Source organism: Somniosus microcephalus, chromosome 13 (assembly GCF_052327205.1).
Source record: "Somniosus microcephalus isolate GS21.2 chromosome 13, FLI_Smic_1.0, whole genome shotgun sequence".
Lineage (NCBI taxonomy): Eukaryota > Metazoa > Chordata > Chondrichthyes > Squaliformes > Somniosidae > Somniosus > Somniosus microcephalus.
Window position 1 is genome coordinate 26,685,800 of NC_140999.1, and position 23,967 is coordinate 26,709,766.

The window sequence follows — 23,967 nt, forward strand, 5'->3', positions numbered from 1 at the left end:
GCCCTGAGCTCTGGAATTTACTACCCAAGCCTCTATGCATCTCTACCTCTCTCTCCTCCTTTAAGGCGCTCCTTAAAACCTACCTCTTTGACCAAGCTTTTGGTCACCCGTCCTAACATCTCCTTGTGTGGCTCGGTGTCAAATTTTGTTTGATAACGTTCCTGTGAAGTGCCTTGGGATGTTTTACTACGTTAAAGGCGCGGTATAAATGCACGTTGTTGTTGTTGTATCTGTCTCTTTCTTTCTCTTCTCTGGTTGTGTACTCTGTACCCTGAGCTGCAGCACTTGTGAAATAAATAAAGTGGGACGTTTATGTAGGCTGACTTTATTTGTTTATTTTGGCAGCGGTTCAGAAATAAAGCACTACCAGTTGGAGTGCAGAGCAGAGGGGCTCTGATTGGGGCACAAGCTGAGGGTTGTCCTGGACAAGGGGAGTGAAGCACTAGTGATATCTGGGAGGGAAAGGCAGTCAGGTGAACACAGGCCAGAAATGGCACAATGAGAACTATCTGGAAAAAGTGGCTTCTCAAAAATTCTTTTGGTAGCCACATTGCCTGTTCCAGTTGTCTGAGGTCTGTGGCGTACTATAACTGCTTGGTGGTTGGGCTTCACCTTATCTTTCATCTCGATGGTCAACAGTCCTGTCAGTGAAAGATGCCAACAAAGAAAATCTGCAATAACTGACAGACAAACAGAACATGACAGACAGTCGACATCCACTGCAAATACAAAACCTGTTGTTATAGAAGTTTATTTTGATTATGTAGTTTTTCAAAGTATAGAACCATAGGGGTTTACAGCACAGAAGGAGGCCATTAGGCCATTTGGCCCGTTGTGTCTGTGTCGACTCTTTGCTCACACCATCCTGTGTAACTAATTCTACTGTCCTGCCCTCTCCCCATTGCCTTATGTCTTCAAATATTTACCTTGGAAGATGCATTTTATGAGCTGGTTAAAGTGAAACTAAATGTATGTCAAATACCTGTGTGTGTTATTCCTAATGAGATAACTTTCAATGCTTACCATACATATATATATATGTCAGCATGGCACGGATTCAAACTGCAACTTACAACTAAATTTGTCACACTCACCTCTTCAAAGGGCTTCACATATAAAATCATTCTAATGGAATCTTGCACAGGACGGGCTTCAGGTTGACTGTATACCTTTCACTACGCATGTGCCCCTTTAACTTACAACATGTCAAGACTGGCTGGAGTGTCTAGAACTAGGGGGCATAGTCTCAGGATAAGGGGTCTGTTAAGTCTGTGTGTTCTAGTTATTGTTAATAAGAATCACTGTACACAGACCACAAGAGTAAATTCAACAGGTCTTTACTAGTCGGAGGTCAGGCTGAACTGCCCAATAAATCATTACACAGCACTTATATACCGGTGTGGTCACCACCGGTATTACAGTATACAGCAGCCAAGATAAAGTAGTGCATCTCTTAAAATAGTTCTCTTAAAGGTGGAACGGTTACATACACCACAATCCTCCCTTTTTAGCTTAACAGTATATATTCCCCATTAAACATAACATAATAACATATATACACAACTTCATGTAAAAACAGTTCACAGATTCAGTCTCTGAGGAGGCCTCCTGATCCGAGACGGATAACGCCTTTCAGGGGTCTCTGGTTCTCGTTGCTGGGGTGACTCATCTAGTTGATCCCCTATGGATAGGACATCATCATCAGGTATATTCACTTCTGAGGTAGATGCTTCAGGTTCACTAACTTCCTCCACGGTTGTCTCTGTCGTAACCATGGGCTCGACCCTTGTTCTCGATCCCACCAGTTGGTCAGCATGACGTCGCATTACATTTTCACCAACATCTACCGTGTACATCAGGGGTCCTTGTCTGGCCCGAATTGTTCCAGATTGCCATTTCTTGTTTTTATAGTCCCTGGCTAACACCGGTTGTCCTATTTCAAAACTCCGAGTGGGCTTGTTATTGATATGCTGGAACTGTTTGTTTTCGACTTCCCTCCGCACATTTGGTTTTAACAAGTCCAACCTGGACCGCAACCTCCTGTTATAGAACATTATGGCAGGACCTTGGTTTGTTGTTGCATGGGTGGCGTTTCGATATGCCAGTAGGAAATTGTCCACCTTGTGTTGCAGTGGAATCTGATCTTCGCTCATGGCCTTTATTGCCTTTTTGAACGTCTGTACAAACCTCTCAGCCAGCCCATTTGTAGCTGGATGATATGGGGCAGAGGTATAATGTTTCACCCCATTCTTCTTCAGGAATTTCTGGAATTCCTCTGACACGAACTGTGGTCCGTTGTCTGAATATATTTGCTCTGGCAATCCATTTCTTGCAAATATCGTTCTTAGCACCGCGATCGTCTTCTCCGAGGTAGTGGTAGTCATTTTAATCACTTCTGGCCATTTAGAATGTGCGTCCACCGCAATTAAAAACATGGAATCCATGAATGGACCAGCAAAGTCAATATGTACACGTTGCCATGGGGTTGAAGGCCATTCCCATGGATGCAGTGGTGCAATTGGAGGTGCATTTTGGACTTTTTGGCACCCTGAGCAGCTTTTCGTCAGATCCTCTATCTGTTGGTCGATACCCGGCCACCACACATAAGCCCTAGCAAGGCTTTTCATCTTGACTCCCCCCAGATGACCTTCATGTAGTTCTTTTAGAACTCTCTCTCTTAACTTAGGAGGGATAATCACCCTTGTTCCATACATCAATGTTCCCTGGCAGATGGACAGCTGTTCTCGTCTTGCTGAGAATGCCGGTAACAGTGGATCACCATGGGCTGGCCATCCCTTTACTGTCAATTCGTAGACCCGGGACAGTGTCGGGTCATTCCTAGTCTCCCTTTCAATATTTGCATTGGTGACAGGTAAACATTCGATGATGGTCGAGTGAAATAACTCCACCGGGTCAACCATCAGTGCCTCCTCCTCAGTAGGTAGTGGCAGGCGCGACAGCCCATCAGCATTACCATGCTGCTTTGTACCTTTGAATTCTATCTGATATTGATGTGCCCCTAGGAAAAGGGACCATCTCTGGAGCCTCTGTGCTGTCATCACCGAAACACCCTTCTTAGGGTTAAAAATGGATACCAATGGCTGGTGGTCTGTCAGCAGTGTAGACTTCTGGCCCTGCAGGTAATGATTAAACTTCTTTACTCCCCACACAAGGCTGAGAGCCTCCCTATCTATCTGAGCATAGTTGCGCTCAGCGGAGGTCAATGATCTGGATGCAAATGCGACTGGCCTTTCCAAGCCATTTGGCAACTTGTGTGAGAGTACTGCTCCAATACCATAAGGAGAAGCATCACAAGCTAAACGAATAGGTAGCGTTGGGTTGAAGTGAGCCAACACTTCCTCTGAGGTGATCAATGCCTTGCTTTTGCGAAAGGCCTTCTTACAGTCCTCGCTCCACTTCCATGGCACTTCTTTCTGCAAAAGAGCATTCAGCGGGTGCAGCACCGTGGATAGATTTGGCAGAAACTTATGGTAATAGTTAATCAACCCTAGGAACGACCTCAACTGGGATACATTTTCCGGAGCGGGAGCCTTCACAACAGCTTCGATCTTGTCAGGTGACTTGTGCAGCCCCTCCTGGTCAATGACATGACCACAGTACGAGATCCGTTTCTGAAAGAACTCACATTTCTGGCGATTAACTCGAAGTCCATATTCCTTCAATCTGGTGAGCACCAGTTTCAAATTTGCAAGGTGTTCCTCATCGTCATCTCCTGTAATCAGGATATCGTCCAAGTAACATTGAGTGCTTGGAATTCCCTGTAATACCTGCTCCATGGCCCTCTGCCAAATTGCTGGAGCCGAAGCCACTCCAAAAACCAGTCTATTATATCGATACAAGCCTCAGTGCGTTTTGATTGTGAGATACTGGCGCGACTCTTCCTCAACTCCCATCTGTAAGTACGCTTGCGCCAGGTCTATCTTGGTGAAGTGTTTCCCACCAGACAATGAAGCAAAGATATCCTCAATCCGCGGAAGCGGATATTGCACCGTGTGAAGCACCGGATTAACCGTGATCTTGAAGTCTCCACAGATGCGGACCTTCCCTGGTTCCCCTGGCTTGTTACTCGATGAACACTTCATGACGGGAACAATGGGCGTGGCCCACTCACTCCAGTCCACCTTAGACAGTACTCCTGAACGTTCTAGCCCTTCCAGCTCAGCTTCCACAGCAGGTCGTATTGCATAAGGTACCGGTCTGGCTTTGAAAAATTTTGGGTTTGCATGTTCTGCAATCTTGATTTTTGCCGTAATTCCTCTCAGTGTTCCCAGTCCCTGTTGGAACACCTCTTTAACCTCATCCAATATTCTGGACAATCGTTCAGGTTTGACATCTTTTTTTCCGGAATCTACCGTTATTGCTTTTAGGGAGTGCCAGTCCATATTTATTTTCCTGATCCACTCCCGTCCCAGAAGTGGTGGACCTCCCTCAGGTAGTACATATAAGTCCACTCCTTGGTGTTCTTTGCCCTTGTGTACCACCTTGACTTTTATCTTTCCAATGGGGTATACTCTTTGCCCGTGTATGTCTGCAATACTATCTCCGTATCCCGTAGGGGAATATGTGTGAATAACCTTTTGTAATCTTGCTTATTCATGACCGTCAACGCCGATCCGGTGTCCAATTCCATCTTCACTTGGACTCCTGCTATCTGAAGTGTGACCCAGATAGTTTGTAGGTCAGCTTCCTTACTCACATTGTGAATTCTCAGACTACCCAGTTCCTTGCTGTTGGAGTCTGAATCCGAATTCTGTTCATCCGAACTCTTCTCAGCCACCTTATGTACCTTTCTGCACTTTTCCTGCGGTGACTTTTTGTTGCTGGTCTTCTTTCCTGACCGGCATACTTTAGCTATGTGACCAAGCTTGCCACATTTTCTACATTCCTGATTTTTAAACCAGCATTGGTTCTGATCGTGTGTTGTCTTTCCACAACGATAACATTTCGCTGTACCCAAAGCCATTTGATCTACGCTGAGTACCGCTGCCTTCAGCTGCATTTCCGCAGTGCCTCTCGCTGCGGCTTCGTGCGATGCTGCAATAGTGACAGCCTTATCAAGTGTAAGATCATTCTCTTCAAGCAGCCGCTTTTGTGTTCCTTCTTTCGACAATCCACACACGAATTTGTCTCTCAGTGCCTCTGTCAGTCTTTCCCCAAACTGACAGTATTTCGCTAGCTTACGCAGTTCAATTAAATACTCCGCGTTGCTTTCCTCTTTCAGTTGCGTTCTCGCATAAAATTTAAATCGTTCCGCTAACATCAGCGGCGTGGGGTTCAAATGATTTCTCAGGAGAGCAACAATATTAGCGAAAGCCTGATCCGCCGGTTTAGCTGGTGATAGAAGATGCTTCAATAGCCCGTATGTCTTCGCACCCATTGAGTTTAGTAAGGTTAGTGCTTTATCTTCATCTGATATTTTATTTGCCTTACAATAAATCTCTATGCGTTCTACATACGTGGCCCAATCTTCAACATCGGGATCGAAATCGTTGATGGTACCACGCTTAGGCATCCTCGCAATCTTCTTGAGAAACAAAGAGAATTTTTTTTTTTTTTTTTCAAAATGGCAGTTTCCCGCGCTTGTCTTCTTCCCCCGCCTACGAAAATGGCGGCTTCCCCGTTTGCCTTTCTCCCCTGCTGGCTGTAATGGCGATTGCCGTATTACTGCGTTCGCCCTCCTCAGCTGTTCTCAAATCGTGCCTCCCAGCCCCTCTTGCAGTCTGGTCCTTTCCCCCGGCTGCGGCTGAGTTCTCCGCGTTTTTAATTTTTTTTTTATCCTGCGCCTCGCGGCCTCGGTAGCTGCCCAGCCTTTTTCCCCGGTCGCGGTCGAGCTCTCTCTCGACGCTGTTGCGTCTCCCAGCCCGCTTGCAGCCCGGTCTTTTACACCGGCTGCGTTTGCATTCACCGCGGCTCCCGTGCCTTACGCTGCCCCAGTCTCAGCGCCTCTGGCCCCGACTTCTGTCCGGCTCTTTTCCCCGGCCGTGGTCGAGTTCTCCGCCCTTATATCCTCCATTTTTCCCTCCCCTACTTCACAGCCAACGTGGCCGACTTGCTGCTCATCGCTGATCGGCTTACCCACCACCGTGATAGAAGGGATGATCACTGCCTGTTGCTGATGGAAGGCTTCGTGTCAGGATTCTTCCTTGCTCTTCAGACCCGAGTCTTTTCTCAGCAGGATGATGAGGGCGGATGCCTCTTCTCGACGCCCGTTAAACTGCCTTGGATATATCTCTGCCGCAGGGTAAGATCGTCATCGTCGCCACTGTTAAGTCTGTGTGTTCTAGTTATTGTTAATAAGAATCACTGTACACAGACCACAAGAGTATATTCAACAGGTCTTTACTAGTCGGAGGTCAGGCTGAACTGCCCAATAAATCATTACACAGCACTTATATACCGGTGTGGTCACCACCGGTATTACAGTATACAGCAGCTTAGATAAAGTAGTGCAGCTCTTAAAATAGTTCTCTTAAAGGTGGAACGGTTACATACACCACAGGGTCGGCCATTTAAGACTGAGATGAGGAGGAATTTCTTCACTCAGAAGGTTGTCAATCTTTGGAATTCTCTGCTCCAGAGAGCTGTGGATGCTGAGTCTTTGTGTATGTTCAAGGCTGAGATAGATAGATTTTTGGACTCTAGGGGAATCAAGGGATATGGAGATTGGACAGGAAAGTGGAGTTGAGGTCAATAATCTGCCATGATCTCATTGAATGGCGGAGCAGGCTCGAGGGGCCATATGGCCGACTCCTGCTCCTATTTCTTATGTTTCTTATGTTACTACTATTCCTCTTGTATGGGAAGATGGCACATGAAATATAGGAGATCTGAACTAGAGGACGTCTCAGAAATATAGGCCTTACATTCTTGAGGAAGGCCACCCTAGAAATCTTTGCACATGAGAACATGGAAAGAGATGGGGAAGATGGTATTAGCCCCCAAGCTATGTCTAGTTCCCTTTCTCGCTCACTCCCACACAAACATCACCCAAGTTAGTATCCTGAAATGAGAGGTACATTTGACAATGCGTTTTAGATTCAGCCTTCTAACATTAGTTTCTTTTCTGTTGTTGCAGGCCTGGAACAGCCGCCTGGCGCAGAACAAGACAGCACCTCTCAGCGTCCTGGATCTTCTCACCAACTTCTGCAAGGACCAGCTTACTGAGCGAAGCAGCAGACGAGCAAAGTGCACAGTGACGAGCCAGGTGAAGAGCAGCAAGTGGCGCTGGCAGAGGAGGTGCAGGAACCAGCTGGCTGGATAGCCACATGGCTGCTGTCAGTGAGGCCTGTACTTTGGGAAATTGGACACCGGATACTGCAGAATAAAGTGCAATTGTGTAAAACGGGTAATAGCAAATCAGCAGCCTGTCTGACATCTCACCCGAGTCTGACACTTTCTGACCTATCTACCTCACTCCGATAGTGTCAGAAGAATTTCTGAATTTTCACAAGCCAGGTTGAGATACTTCTTAAAAAATGTCTGGGACAAAGCAAATTAAAATGTATCTGTTGTACTTAAACGGAAGGGGTAGTGACCAGGATTGGAAGGAATACCTGAAATGTGATCTGATCATAGTTATGAGTACTTTCTTAAATTTGTGTTTCATTCCTTTAGCTACACATACTAACCCTCTGCTGTGTCAATCATAGTCTCATGCGATGAAGATATTTTCCTGTAATTTTTTCTGCAAGACTATGCTAATTGTGTATTTATTTTAGCATGTATATAATTAGTTTTACATTTATCGATACTGAATGCAATTTATCTGCGCAAGTACTAAGACTGCAAAAAACTAACTGAATAATATCTAGCTCTTGTATACTATGGCCTAGAAATTGGGTATAGCCCCGCTTGAGGCGTTAGAAATGGCGCTGCGCAAAGTTTATAGCCAGACGAAACTTATCGCTGCCTGGCGAGATATTGGGTTGCATCGCCCCCAAAGGGGATTGAGGCGCGAACTCAGACGTTGCACGGGGCTCCTAAGGCACAAAAGTTCAGGCGCTACCCAATATCGGCGCGGACGGGCGCAGCGCAGGTGATCTCAATTACCGGAGACCACGAGAATTCCAGGTGCCAGCCGGCTCTTAAAGGGGTGGGTCAGTCAGCCTGAGCTGCTACACTCAACGCCCTGTAGGCCTCAGAATCGGCGCTCGCCCTTCTCTGGCGCAGGAAACTTGGTGAGGATGGAGAAGGTGAGACAGAGAGCAGAGCGCTTCAGCACTGAGGCTCTGGACCAGTTGGTGTCTGCAGTTGAGCGCCGTCGAGATGTTCTGTATCCTGACAATGGCAAGAGGCCGAATCAAAAGGCTTACCGGCGATCTTGGAGGGAGGTTTCTCAGAGGGTCAACTCCAACAGCATGGCGACCAGGACCCCTGTTCAGTGCAGGAAGAAATTCAACGACCTCACTCGGGTCGTTAGGGTGAGTGTTGGTTATGCAAACTTCTGATTCCCTCCATCTGCACCTAATTCGAGGACCCTGTTGCCATGATGCCCCAATGGCCATCTGTCAGCAAGCACCCATGGCCCTTTCTGGGCACACACATGGACATTTCACTCAAGGCCACATGTAAGGGCCCTTGCACCATGGGGGGCATCAGATGATCTCTCAAGGCATCATGTAAGGGCTCTTGCACCATGGGGGGCATCAGATGATCTCTCAAGGCATCATGTAAGGGCCCTTGCACCATGGGGGGCATCAGATGATCTCTCAAGGCATCATGTAAGGGCTCATGCACCATGGGGGGCATGAGATGATCTCTCAAGGCATCATGTAAGGGCTCTTGTACCATGGGGGGCATGAGATGATCTCTCAAGGCATCATGTAAGGGCTCTTGCACCATGGGGGGCATGAGATGATCTCTCAAGGCATCATGTAAGGGCTCTTGCACCATGGGGGGCATCAGATGATCTCTCAAGGCATCATGTAAGGGCTCTTGCACCATGGGGGGCATGAGATGATCTCTCAAGGCATCATGTTACAGAACTTCCCCTTCTTTCCCCTGCAGTCGAAGCTGGCGACGATGCGAAAGGAGCAGCGTCGAACCGGTGGCGGACCTCCACAAGTGGTCACTCTCACGGATCTTGAGGAGAGAGTGCACCAGATTCTTGGAGGACGTCTGTCTGGTCCTGTTACCACTGCAGCTGCCGACTCCATTCTCGACGGCGAGGGTAAGGCTCTCACCTTTTGCAACTGTCTCCTTCCACTTGGTCCCCCCGCCAGTATGCTTCCTCAGTGTGCCGCAATGTGCCAAGCCTTTCCGCCAACCTGTCCTTTTGCTAAAGCCACTCTTCCACCTCCCTGCTTTCAGATGATGCATCACCAACTGGGGCTCCACGCCCTGAAGCTGCCAGTGCCAGTGCCTCCGGAGGCGAGGATCAGGAGGAAGCCAGACCATCCGTTCCAATCTCAGGGGAGCATACACATGTACAGACTGGGGATAGTAGTTCCCTGGAGGGGAGGGGAGGGGGCTCTGAGGATCAGGCAGTTGCCGGACCAAGCGGCATGCAGCAACGCAAGGGGGGTAGGCAAGTTCGGCCACCGTCTCCCCGGAGGGAAAGGCAGGTAGTGATGACTGCTGCACAGAGTGCAGAGGTGGTGCGTCGCCTGGCTGAAATGAGCACCCAGGCCCGGCGCAGGCACACTGAGCTGATGCCTGCAGTGGGGAGGATGCCTCAGTCAATAGATACACTGGCAAAGAGTGTGTTGGACTTCGGGGCAACAATGGAGAGGACTCTCCAGGGCTTCAGGGCAACAATGGACAGGACTCTCCAGGGCTTCGGGGCAACAATGGAGAGGTCTGTCGAGGGCTTCGGGCCAGCAATGGAGAGGACTCTCCAGGGCTTCGGGGCAACACTGGACAGGACTCTCCAGGGCTTCGGGGCAACAATGGAGAGGTCTGTCGAGGGCTTTGGGCCATCAATGGAAAGGACTGTCCAGGGCTTCGAGACCGCTATGGAAAGGACTGTTCAGGGCTTCGGACAATCCCTGGAAAGGTCTGTGCAGGGCTTGTCTGAGGCAGTGGAGCGGTCAGCACCGGCCTTGTCCGAAGCAATGGAAAGAACTGTCAAGGGCTTCTCCGAAGCACTGGCACCTGGCTCACAGGTCCTCACTGCTGCCACGCAGTCACTTGCCGGCCTCGTCCACACCCAGATTGAGGCAACGCGAACTCTCACTGCAGCCACCCTATCTGCATCAGCTAGGATTACCCCGGGCCCTTCCAGTCCCATACAAGGCCAGGAATCAGTGGAGCATGCGATTGTGGCGGATGAGCCGAGCCGGTCACCTCAGAGAGCTAGTGTCTCGTCCGACAATGGTGCAGGTGTCCTCTCTCGGCAGGTGACCATTCCACATGCCAGCGCTGGCACGTCTGCAGTGCAGCTGCCACCACCTGCAGTGTACACTGCTTCCAGCCATGCTCAGATCAAGCATCCTGCGTCCGCACCCTCCAAGCCCAGAGGTCGGCCAGGCTGTCCCTCAGGGGCTTCTGCGCTTCCAGACAGTCAGCAGGCGTCCCCCAGCCTTCACCCCGCCACTGGGGTTCAATTACGTAGGAGCAGCAGGGAGGGAAGGGGCCGAGCGCGAAAGAGAAGTCGTTCTCCATCAAGGGGCCAGCAGTAGAGGGAAGTGCTGAGACGTTTCTTTGGCCAAAATCAAGGAGACCCTCACCTGTTGGAATTGTTGGAAATAGTTTGTTTAGTTTGCTGGCTTTGCCGAAGAGTTAACTGTTATTTTGTTAGTTATGGTTTCTGTTGACATGACGTTGTTTTGCTGTAATGAAAGACTTTTGTGACAATAAAGAGAAGTTTAAATGTGCTATGGTGTAAGTGACTAATTACAGTGATGCTGGCCTTCAGAGGCTTTCAAACATCCAAAGTGCGCAGCAGTTAAGACACTCATCATTCTGCCAGAGGGGCCTCGATACGAGTCCTCATGAGCCTGTGACAGATGGCCCTTCCACTTTCAGGAGCCCTTCCATCTTCCTCCTCCTCCTCCTCCTCCTCCTCGTCCGCATGCACCTCCTCCTCCTCCTCCTCCGCCTGCTTCTCCAGGGTCAGAGGGAAGGTGATGAATTGACGCCTTCGCCTATAAAGGGCAGCTGTAGCTTGCCGGATGCAGCAGTGGACTGCAACCTGAGAGATATTCGCGATGTCCCCAATGGCTCACTGAAAGGATCCATTGCCATTAAAATTGAGGCCAACAGTCAGTTAGAGGCCACCGACAGAGAGGTCATGCACCGTAGACGCGGCTGCAGATCCTCAGCAAGCAGGTGGCACAGCTCAGTAACAACGTCCATCCCGAATCGGAGCCTTCACACACACTGCTCCTCCGACATGTCAAGGTATGACACCTGCTGCCTAAAGGCCCTCGCAGCATGCCCTCGGATTGGCCGACCTCCATTGCCCCTCCTCCTTCTGGCCAATCCCGGCCCTCTCTCCCGCCGTCTCTGTTGAGTCTGTGTTTTCAAATGCAGTTATACTGAATAACAGGACACAGACTACAGAAGTAAGTAAACAGGTCTTTAGTGATTGAGGGTCAGGGCTGAACTGGGATACACTTTGCTCCGCAGGGTTTATATACCGGTGTGGTCACCACTGGTACTACAATGTACAGGAGCCATCAAAAAGTAGTCCATCACCTTAAGGTATCCTCTTAAGGTAGTACAGGTTACATACACTACAATTCCTCCCCTTTTAGCTTAACAGTGTACACCCCAAATTAAACATTACATGGATAACATATATACAATTTACACACAAGAACTGTTCAAAGATTCAGTCTCTGAGGAGGCCTCCTGATCCGGACCGGATAACGCCTTTCAGGGGTCTCTGGTTTTCGTTGCTGGGGTGGCTCATCCACTTGATCTCCTATGGATTTAACATCATCCAATACGTTCGAGTCTGAGGTAGATGCTACAGGCTCAATAAGTTCTTCAACTGGCGTCTCTGCCGTAGACATGGGGTCGACCCTTGTTCTCGATTCTACAAGTTGGTCAGCATGACATCGTATTACGTTCTCTCCAACGTCTACCGTGTACATCAAGGGTCCTTGTCGTGCACGAATTGTTCCAGGTTGCCATTTATCATCCCTATAGTCTCTGGCCAACACTGGTTGTCCTATTTCAAAACTACGAGTGGCCTTGTTATTTACATGCTGGAATTGCTTGTTTTCAACTGCCCGTCGCACATTGGGTTTTAACAAATCCAACCGGGACCGCAACCTTCTGTTATAGAACATTATGGCAGGGCTTTGATTTGTCACTGCATGCGTGGCGTTTCGATACGCCATCAGGAAATTGTCCACCTTATGTTGTAGTGGAATATGGTCTTCACTCATGGCCTTTATCGCCTTTTTGAACGTTTGTACAAATCTCTCGGCCAACCCATTTGTAGCCGGATGATATGGGGCAGATGTATAGTGTTTCACCCCATTCTTTTTCATGAATTTCTGGAATTCTTCTGACACGAACTGTGGTCCGTTGTCTGAACATATTTGCTCCGGCAATCCATTCCTTGCAAATATGGTTCTTAGAACTGCGATCGTCTTCTCAGAGGTAGTGGTCGACATCTTATTCACTTCGGGCCATTTAGAATGTGCGTCTACTGCTATCAAAAACATGGAATCCATGAATGGACCTGCAAAGTCGATACGCACACGTTGCCATGGGGCTGAAGGCCATTCCCACGGATGCAGCGGTGCAATTGGAGGTGCATTTTGAACTTTTTGGCACCCTGAGCAGCTTTTAGTCAGATCCTCTATTTGTTTGTCGATACCTGGCCACCACACATAAGCCCTAGCAAGGCTTTTCATCTTGACTCCCCCCAGGTGACCTTCGTGCAATTCTTTCAGAACTCTCTCCCTTAATTTAGGAGGAATAATCACCCTTGTTCCATACATCAATGTTCCTTGACATACGGACAGCTGTTCTCGTCTGGCTGAGAATGCTGGTAACAATGGTTCGCCATGTGCTGGCCATCCCTTCACTGTCAAGTCGTAGACCCGAGACAGTGTCGGGTCATTTCGGGTCTCTCTCTCAATACCCGCATTGGTGACTGGTAAGCATTCGATGATGGTCGAGTGAAATATCTCGACAGGGTCAACTGCCGGTGCCTCTTCCGCTGTAGGTAGTGGCAGGCGCGACAGCCCATCAGCATTACCATGTTGCTTTGTACCTTTGAATTCAATATCATATTGATGTGCCCCTAGGAAAAGGGACCATCTCTGAAGCCTCTGCGCCGTCATTACCGGAACACCCTTCTTAGGGTTGAAAATGGAAACCAACGGCTGGTGATCTGTCAGCAGCGTAAACTTTTGGCCTTGCAGGTAATGGTTAAATTTCTTAACTCCCCACACGAGGCTGAGAGCCTCCCTATCTATCTGAGCATAGTTGTGCTCAGCGGAGGTCAATGATCTGGATGCGAACGCGACTGGCCTTTCCGAACCATCTGGAAATTTATGTGAGAGCACTGCCCCGATACCATATGGAGAAGCATCACAAGCTAAGCGAATAGGCAGCGTTGGGTTAAAGTGAGCCAACACTTCCTTAGAGGTGATCAGTGCCTTGCTCTTTTGAAAAGCCCGCTTACAATCATCGTTCCACTTCCATGGTATTCCCATTTGCAAAAGAGTGTTCAGCGGGTGTAACACCGTGGATAAATTTGGAAGAAACTTGTGGTAATAGTTAACCAACCCAAGGAACGACCTCAACTGGGATACATTTTCCGGTGCAGGAGCTTTTACAACAGCTTCGATCTTGTCAGGTGACTTATGGAGCCCCTCCTGGTCAATGACGTGGCACAGTACGAGATTCGCTTTTGAAAGAACTCGCATTTCTGGCGATTAACTCTGAGCCCATATTCTTTCAATCTGATGAGCACCTGCTCCAAGTTCGCGAGGTGTTCCTTATCGTTTGCTCCTGTAATCAGAATGTTATCCAGGTAGCATTGTGTGCCTGGGATTCCCTGCAATACCTGCTCCATGGCCCTTTGCCAAATCGCTGGAGCCGATGCCACTCCAAAAACCAGTCTATTATACCGATATAAGCCCTTGTGTGTGTTGATCGTGAGATACTGACGTGACGCTTCATCAACTTCCATCTGTAGGTACGCCTGCGCCAGGTCTATCTTGGTGAAGTGTTTCCCGCCAGACAGCGAAGCGAAGATATCTTCAATCCGCGGAAGCAGATATTGCACCATGTGAAGCACCGGATTAACAGTGATCTTGAAATCGCCACAGATGCGAACCTTCCCAGGTTCCCCCGGCTTGTTGCTCAACGAACGCTTCATGACAGGAACAATGGGTGTAGCCCATTCGCTCCAGTCCACCTTGGACAGTACCCCTGAATGTTCTAGCCCTTCCAGCTCTGCTTCCACAGCAGGTCGTATTGCATAAGGCTTTGAAAAATTTTGGGTTTGCATGTACTTCAACATTGATGGTTGCCGTAATTCCTTTCAGTGTTCCAAGTCCCTGTTGGAACACCTCCTTAGCATCGTCTAAGATTTTGGACAGTCGTTTAGGTTTGACGTCGTCCTCCTCACAGGCATCTACAGTCAGTGCTTGTATGGAATGCCAGTCCACATTTATTCTCCGGATCCATTCCCGTCCAAGTAGTGGCGGACCCCCATCAGGTAACACACACAAGTCCATTTTCTGACTTTCTTTACCATTGTAGACCACATTTACTTTTATCTTTCCTTTGGGGTATACTATTTGCCCCGTGTATGTTTTCAATACAATCTCCGTATCCCTCAGGGGAATGTGCGAGAATAACCTTTTGTAATCTTGCTTATTCATGACCGTCAATGCCGACCCAGTGTCCAATTCCATCTTCACTTGGACTCCTGCTATCCGAAGCATGATCCAGATAGTTTGGTGGTCTGCTGTGTTACCCACATTATGTATTTTCAGACAACCCAGTTCCTTACTGCTGCGATAGCAAAATACTGCAGATGTTGGAAATCCGAAATAACAACAGAAAATGCTGGAAAAACTCAGCAAGTCAGGCAACATCCGTGGAGAGAAATTTGAGTTGACGTTTCGGGGGTCAAACCCGAAACGTCAACTCAAATTTCTCTCCACGGATGTTGCCTGACTTGCTGAGTTTTTCCAGCATTTTCTGTTGTTATTTCCTTACTGCTGGAGTCTGAATCCGTCTTCTGTTCATCCGAACTGTCCTCTGTCACCTTGTGTACTTTTTTGTACTTCTCCTGCGGTGACTTTTTGCTGTTGGTCTTCTTTCCTGACCGGCATACTCTCGCTATGTGACCAAGTTTGCCACATTGCCTGCATTCTTTATCTTTGAACCAGCACTGGTTCTGGTCATGCGTTGTCCTTCCGCAACGATAGCACTTTACTGCGCCCAATGCCATTTCATTGGTGCTGAATTCCAATGGCCTTTGCTGTATCTCTGCAGCGCCCCGTGCTGCTGCCTCGTGGGATGCTGCAATGCTGAAAGCTTTGTCCAGCGTAAGGTCCTTTTCCTCTAGCAGTCGCTTCTGGGCTCCTTCCCTTAGGAGCCCACACACAAACTTATCTTGCAGTGCGTCTGCTAGTCCTGTTCTGAACTGGCAGTACTTTGATAACTTGCGCAGTTCTGGTAGGAATTCAGCGTTGCTTTCGCCTTTAAGTTGAATTCTTATGTAGAATTTAAATCGTTCCGCTATCAGCAGCGGCGTGAGGTTTAAATGCTCTTGCAGGATAGTAACAATATCCGTGAAACTCTTCCCTACCGGTTTGTCTGGGGTTACAAGGTTCCTTAATAGCCCGTACGTCTTCGCACCCATCGAGTTTAATAGGGTTAGTGCTTTCTTATCATCCGGTACCTCATTCGTTGTACAGTAAACTTCGATGCGTTCCACATAAGTGGCCCAATCTTCCACATCGTTATCAAAAGCAGTGATGTTACCCATTTTTGGCATCCTTGCTGAGTTTCTCCTTTCCCTTCGGATATTATTATTGTTTTCAAAAAAAATTTTAAATTCAAGATGGCGGCTTTTCCTGCGCTTGGCGGCTTTTCCCGCGCTTGTCTTCTTCCCCCGCCGACTAAAAATGGCGATTCCCACACTGTTGCCGTCCACGCCTCCCAGCGGTCCTTTATTTTCCCCTGCGCTGCTGCTCTTGTTCCCCGCCGCTCCCGCGGTTCTTGTGGCCATAAATGCTTTCCTGGCTGCTGCGCACCTCTGCCCCGATTGCAGTCCGGCCCCTGACACCGGCTGCGGTCGTGTTCTCTGCCCTTTTCATTGTTTTCCCTCCCCTTCTCCCACTGACAACTCGGCCGACTTCCCCCCTGTGCCGCTCGATCTGGCTTACCCGCCGCTGTCGTCGAAGGGATGCTCACTGATGTTTGACTTCGTGGCCAGAAACCAACCCGGGTTCCCGATGGCCTCCCGTGCGATGCAGTGCTCAGCAGGATGTTGAGGGCGGATGCCCTTGTTCGACGCCCGTTTCTGAGGACGAAGCTTCCTTTGATGCAAAACTGCCGCTGGGTAAGATCAGACTCGTCGCCACTGTTGAGTCTGTGTTTTCAAATGCAGTTATACTGAATAACAGGACACAGACTACAGAAGTAAGTAAACAGGTCTTTAGTGATTGAGGGTCAGGGCTGAACTGGGATACACTTTGCTCCGCAGGGTTTATATACCGGTGTGGTCACCACCGGTACTACAATGTACAGGAGCCATCAAAAAGTGGTCCATCACCTTAAGGTATCCTCTTAAGGTGGTACAGGTTACATACACTACAGTCTCTCTGCCCCTTCATAGTGTTCGGCCATGAGGCCGTGGCCCTCCAAAGCATCTCCCATTCCGATGCCAGTTGGTCAAAAGGCTGTTAGGTCTAGTGCTCCAACTGCTCCGGACAGGTTTGAGGGTCCCAAGTACTCTAATGCTAAATTCCAAAAACTCTGCTCCACAGTAGCTCACCAACTCTCTCCACCAACGATCGCAATGAACAGGCCAAGTGGCTGAAGCTTCTGTACTAGAGCTGTCCCCTTTAAATAGCGCCCCCCCGACTCCGAGAAGGGCCTGCTAACGCTCCTTCGAACTGTCACTAATAGCGCTAGGCGTAAAGACTCCGGGCGCCACCCAATATCCGCTCAGGCGCCCCAAAAAGGCGTTGCACAATGAAATGACATCATGATCTGCTTGTGCTCGTGGGCGCGCGCAAACACTTAGCGCAGGCGTTAAATGTATAGTCAATATGGGAGTTGTCGCTATCTTCATTGCGCCCGCCCCAACATTAGGTTACGCCCCAATTCTCGGTCTCTTTAGGCGCTAACCGCTGGCGCAAACAACCGAATTTCTAGGCCAATATGTACAAATACAAAGGCCTAGAAATTCAGTATAGCCACTTTTGGGGCGCTAAAGTCGGGCGGCCGCTAAAGTTTGCGCCCGGCGCCAAGTTGCGCCCCCTTCGCCGATATTCAGTCGCATCGCCCCAAGAGGTTGCTGCTATGCTAAAACAGGCGATGCACAACTATCTTTAGGCGCTAAGCCGGCGGTGCTGAGCGATAGCCCCGAGGCCGGGCACAGCGCCGGTGCAGTGAGTTTTTGATTGACGGCAGACACTCTGGCGCCGGTCAGCTCTTAAAGGGGGAGGGTCGATTTGTTTGCCTGCCACGCCCTGCACACTGCAGCCCTCAACCTAGGCCTGACCACTTCAGCTTCACCTGCACAATGCCCAGGGCTATGGAGAAGGCCAGGGAGAGAGCGCAGCGCTTCAGCGACGGTGACCTGAGGCTGCTGGTTGGCGGAGTGGAGCGCAGGCGCCATGTTCTGTTTCCAGAAGGTGGCAAGAGGCCGCTGCCCAGCGCCTACCGGAAAGCCTGGAGGGAGGTCTCCAACAGGGTGTCTTCCAACAGCGTGGTTGCCAGGACTCCTGTGCAATGCCGGAAGAAGTTCAACGACCTCACTCGGGTTGTCAGGGTGAGTACCCTTTCCAGTGTCCTCCTCATCCTTGCATGTGCACCTCACTTTATGGGCAAAGGGACCCGAAAGCCCTAATGGCCAGCCCTCATCCAGCAGCTATGGGACTGGCATGAAAATCACTTGCATATTCAGCACTTTACATACTGTACAAGCTCTTCGACCATGGGAGGCATTGCAGACAAGATCAGGGCTACACACTGTACAAGCTATTCGACCATGGGAGGCAGTGCAGACAAGATCAGGGCTACACACTGTACTTAGAGGCCGTCCTTTCTCTTGCAGGCCAAGGTGGCGCACAACCGGCGCAACCGAACTGAGACCGGGGGAGGCCGTCCTGACCTCAAAGAGCTCTCCGACCTCGACCAGCGCGTGGAGCGCATTATGGCAGGCCGGCTGATTGGCCCCGTCGCCAGTGGAGATGCCGACCCTGTTCTGGGCACCAATGGTAAGGGCATCACCTTTTGGACCTCTCTCGTTCCACTTGTGCATGAGATCACCATCCTTTGCCACTGTCCGACCAATGCAGTGAATGGCAGCACTCATGCCTCCCTCGCTGCCACCCTGTCCTCACTCTAAAGCTACTCTTGTGCCTTCCTGCTTTCAGATGGTGAATCGCCAGGTGAGGAGGCGGGCCCTCAAGCTGTCACTGTCAGCCCTTCGGAAGACGAGGAGGAGGAAGAGGAAGCCAGCCCATCAGTGCCACCCTCAGCCGCGCCAGCCCATGGCGATGTAGGGGACACGTCTTCCCTGGAGGGGAGCCGGGGGAAAGGGTCAGAGGAGAGTGAAGCTCCGGGGCCCAGCGGCCTGCAGCAACGCGGGAGGGGTGGGGAAGCTCGGCGGACTTCTCCCCAGAGGGTGAGTGCGGCCTCCAGTCCTGCGACGGTCAGCGCAGAGGAGGTGCGCCTCCTAGAGGAAATGGCCGTCCAGGCTGAGCGCAGGCACACTGAGCTCATGGCTGCAGTGGCAAGGATGCCTGACTCCATAGAGTCTCTGTCAAGGAGTGTGCAGCAATTCGGAGCAGCACAGGCCAGGAGTCTGCAACAATTCAGTGCAGCACAGGCCAGGAGTCTGCAACAATTCAGTGCAGCACAGGCCAGGAGTCTGCAGGACTTCGCGGCAGCACAGTCGGCTTCTAGCCAAGTGCTCAATCGTGCCGTCCATTCACTGGCTGGTGTCATGCGGACACAGACCAGGGCCACACGGGCACTAACTGCTGCCACCCTCGCTGGATCAGCCAGGCATCGCCAGGGTACCCGCCGCGCAGCAGCAGCCCAGCAGTCTGTCCTTCAGCTGTTTGCTGCGCATGCTGCAGTGCTGGCCCGTGCGAGTGCCACTGTATCAGGCGACCAGCGAGCACCTGCGATCTGCCAGGTTGGCATCATTCCTGCAGCCGACACTGCCACTCCGCCATTGCAGCTGCCACGAGCCGCTGGAAAGACTGCTGCCGCCCAGCCAGAGTTGGAGCAGTCAGCAGCCGGCCACTCCAAGGCCAGAGCTGGTGCAGGCCGACCCCCAAGGGCATCTGCCGTCACGCCATCTGCCCCTCAGCAGCCTTCCCCCAGCCTTGCTGCAGCCACTGGGCTCCCATTGAGGAGGAGCTGCAGGGCGGGCAGGGGCCAGGCAAGGATGCGAAAGGCATCGCCCTTGCAGGGCAAAAAGTAGAAGGTATGCTCAAATGCCTGTTTTGTTTTTGTAAGGCCGAGACTGGTGTCTTTCTTTTTGTAAGGCCGAGATTGGTAGTTTTGTGTTTTTGGAGGGGGCTTCTCCACATGAGGATGTAATGTGGGAAGGGCAGAGGTTTGCAATAAATTATTGTTGTTAAATTGCAGTGTGCATGGTTTTTTGGTTAAGTCCTGGTTGCCCTGCTCGGCTGAGGGCTTGTGGAGCAGCTACATTCATCTGCTGACGTTGGCACAAGCCATTCCCTGAGAGGGGGCCTAGAACCGACGTTCAATAAGCCGGCGACGGGCGGCCCTTGCACTTTCTGCCTCCCTCCTGTGCTGGTCCTCCTCCTCCTCCTCCTCCTCCTCCTCCTGAGGTGGTCCTCCAATCTCTGGTGGCAGTGCCTGAGTCCTGCGGATAGCCAGGTTGTGCAGCATGGAGCAAACGACCACGAAATGGGAGACTCGCTCTGGCGAATACTGTAGGGCTCCACCGGAACGATCCAGACAGCGGAACCGTTGCTTCAGGACGCCGATTGTTTGTTTGATGATGTTCCTGGTCGCTTGATGGCTCTCGTTGTATCCCTCTTCAGCAGGGGTACTGGGCGCACGGAGCGGGGTCATCAGCCAGGTACACAAAGGATAGCCTTTGTCCCCGATAAGCCATCCTCGTGGGTGAGGTTGTGCCTGGAACATGTCTGCCACAGAAGTCTGTCGCAGGATGAAGGCATCGTGGCTGCTGCCTGGAAAGCGGGCATTGACAGCTAGGATGAGCTGCCTGTGGTCACACACCAGCTGGACGTTCAGCGAATGGTAGCCCTTCCGGTTGCGGTAATCCTCGGCATTCTCCAGAGGTGCCCGCAAAGCCACATGCGTGCAGTCAATGGCGCCCTGCACCATGGGGAAGCCCGCGAATGCTGCAAAGCCCATTGCACGCTGTTGCTGCTTGGCAAGGGCCATGGAGAAGGAGATGAACTGACGTCTCCTTTTGAAAAGGGCATTGGTCACCTGGCGGATGCAGCAATGCACGGCGAACTGGGAGATGTTGGCAATGTCCCCAGCAGCGGATTGGAAGGAGCCGGTGGCATAGAAGTTGAGAGCCACCGTCACCTTCACTTCCACCGACAGAGATGTCCTGCTCCTCAGCTGTGGCTGCAGATCACCGCCAAGCAGCTGGCAGATCTCTGTGACCACGTCCCTTCTGAATCGCAGCCTCCGAACACACTGCTCCTCAGACATGTTGAGATAGGAGAACTGCTGGCGGTATACCCTGGGTGGGTAAGGCCTCCTTTCCCGATGCCTGTTGCCCCCTCCCCGTCTAGCCAGGGCTGCCACTCTCTCACGGCGTCTGTGAGCCCTTTGGATGTAATTGAGAAAGCCAGCATTGACATCCATTGCAGCCCCCATAATATGCTGGCAAACAATGAGATGTCAATGAAGGCAAAGACTAGTGGAAAGCTGTGGCCTGAAGCCAGAAGTACCTGTCCGAGTGTTGGGCCAAAGCAGAAAGCTATCTACCTTGGTCTCTCTCCAAAGATCCGTTTCTCAAGAAGGTGTGCTGCGAAATGGCAGCCTTTTATAGTGCAGGAGGAGTGCCCTTTAATTTGCGCCCCCCGCGCCCCGCATCGGCTGAGCACCGTTCCACTCTAACAGTCGCTAGGGGCGCCAGGCGCACAATGGGGCGTTGCCACTGAAGTTCCGGTTCAGGGCACACAAAGGGCGTTGCACGAGGAAATGACGTCATGATCTGCGCGCGCAGCTGAGCGTGCGCAAAGACTTTGCGCCGGCGCTAAATCTCTAGTGAAGTTGGGGCGAGGCGCAGATCGCGCTGCGCCCGGGCGCTAGCCGCCTAGCGCCCGACATCTACTCCTCCTAAGGCGCTAACGGCTGGCGCAACCAACTGAATTTCTAGGCCAAAGAGAGATTTGAAAAGTTGGGATTGCTTTCATTAGAACAGAGAAGATTACAGGGTGAATTCATAGAGGTGTTTAATATTATGAAGGAATGGGATAGGATAGATGGAAACAGATTGTTTCCAGTGGTTAAGGGGTCTTGAATGAGGGAACATATAAGAATAAATATGAGATTTAAGATTTAGGAGGAGAGCGGGAGAAACTTTTTGACACAATGGGTTGTGAGGCTATGGAATGTATTACTTGAGTTCACGATTGAAGCAGCGAGCCCGTGGCCCTGATTTTTACTGGGGGGTGCATTCAGGCTGGGAGGGGCTGTGTCGGAGGGAAACTCCCACGGGGATCTCAGCGTGAGGCCTGGGCCATTTTAATTTCGGGCCTCATTTAAGTATTCCAGTACTGTCTCCCGCCCGAATCTGGCAGGTCTGACGTCAGGGCCAGCGGGCAGGAGTGGGAAATCGGATCGGGAGCCTTAGAATTCCAGGGGGCTAACAAAATAGTCCTCGGCATAACCTCAGCGCTGTACAACGGCTTTGGCAGCCGATGCCAGCATGCAGCGGGGGCGGTGTGGGGGGCGGAGGCCAGGCCCTGGGGGGAGCACTCCTGCTCCTCCTGTGCCACAAGGAGTTCTCACAAAAGTAATTTTCCAAAACTTACCTTGGCCACTTCTGGCCAGTCAGCTCCTCCTGCTATGGTTCGGCTGTTGGGTTATACACCGGACGGGACTCCCCCGACTCAACATTAAAATCACATTGTGATACCCATGATGTCATCGGGCTGTGATTTTTGAATTTAATTTAGGCCCCCGTCTGTCTGTAGCGGGAGCCTCGGCCAACTGAAAAGTGGGCGAAGATGAAATGGGGCTGGCCGGGAACCGCACAACCTCAGGCTGGTAAGTGGGCTCGGCCTAATCTTAACCCCACCCCCACACCAATCTCGATGGATGAGGGGGTTTAAAACCGAGGTCCATGTCAACATTTAAGAACAGAATAGGTAGGTTGTTGAATTAAAGGGGAATAAAGGGTTATGGGAAAGGGCAGGCACATGGGATTAGGACTACTGCTCGCATGGACGATAAACAAATACATGGACTGGTTGGGTCAATTGACCTGTTTCTGTGTTGTAATTTCTGTGTAATTCCATGTAAGTTTTCCCACAAAAACCTTAAAATTTTGTTTAGCCTGCCAAAGTCATTAAGCAACATCATCAGTCATAGAATCTTACAAGCAGCATCTCTGGGACTTTACTACTTGTTATCCAACTCAACTTGCCCTTTCATAACTCATATCTGCTTTCCCACTGGGGATAATAGCGTCCTCATGATTACGTTAGCTTCTGCTTTCATTAAAAAAAAATAATGTACTCTATTTGTACCACGAGCCAACAAACATGTCAACAAGTAGTTCAGAAATAAATTGTGAATTTTGTGCTCATCAAGGTAATCTGTGTTAGCGTTGAGGAGTGGGGCATTTTTGTCAATTGTGGCTTCCATAGTCAGCATAAGGCAGGCCTGAATCAGGTACAGTATAGTCCATTGTACCAGCTCTCTTTACCCTGCCTCAGGAATGTGAATTAGCCCCGGCCTTGGAAGAGCACCCTCTTCTTCACCAGGCTGAAAGTTATCACTTCCATTATCACATTGACCTGTATTTTGTACGAAATAGTGCGGAATTAGGGGTAGTTTTGTGATGTGACCTCACACCCTTTAGCAACTAGATTGAGGCTACCCAATTACACATGACCCTTCAAACCAGAGGAAACTTTCATCCAGTTAGTCCAGCCTGAATTTGAACCCAGGCCCCAGAGGTGAAAGATTAGTTTATAACCTACTGCACCCACTTGGTTCACTTTCACCGTCCCAGCTTTACTTCTTTTATGCAAAATCTCATCCAAATGCTTTCTGAATATCCTGGTATTAATAGAGGATGGTAAATACATTATTTAAATCCATCATTTTAGTCACTGTTTATTATACACTTGGGTATCATCAGTAAAATGCTCAGGAATTCTGCAAACCAAATAAGTGCAAAAACAATTCTATAGAAGAGCCCTTCCTGTTAAGACAAAGAGGTCTATATTCACAAAGATCGTGGTGAATTGCCAAGATTTGAAGATGTCAGCATGACAGATGGTAATATTACAATTATTGTGTTTGATTAACATTTCATATTTGCCATAATACTTATGCATTAGTTCGGCTTTAGTTGATAACCCTATTGCCTCTGAATTAGAAGATTGTGCATTCAAGCCTCAGAACTTAAATGCATGATCTAGGCTGACACTTCAGGGCAGTATTGCAGGAGTGTTGCATTATTGGAGGTGCTTCTAGCTCAATCTGAGGCCCCCATCTGCCTAGTCTGGTAGTGTTGAAGGTGAGTGGACAAGTGACCTAATCGGCACTTTGCTCAAACAGAAATTGTTTAACTAATTATTGATTTCATTTGCTGTT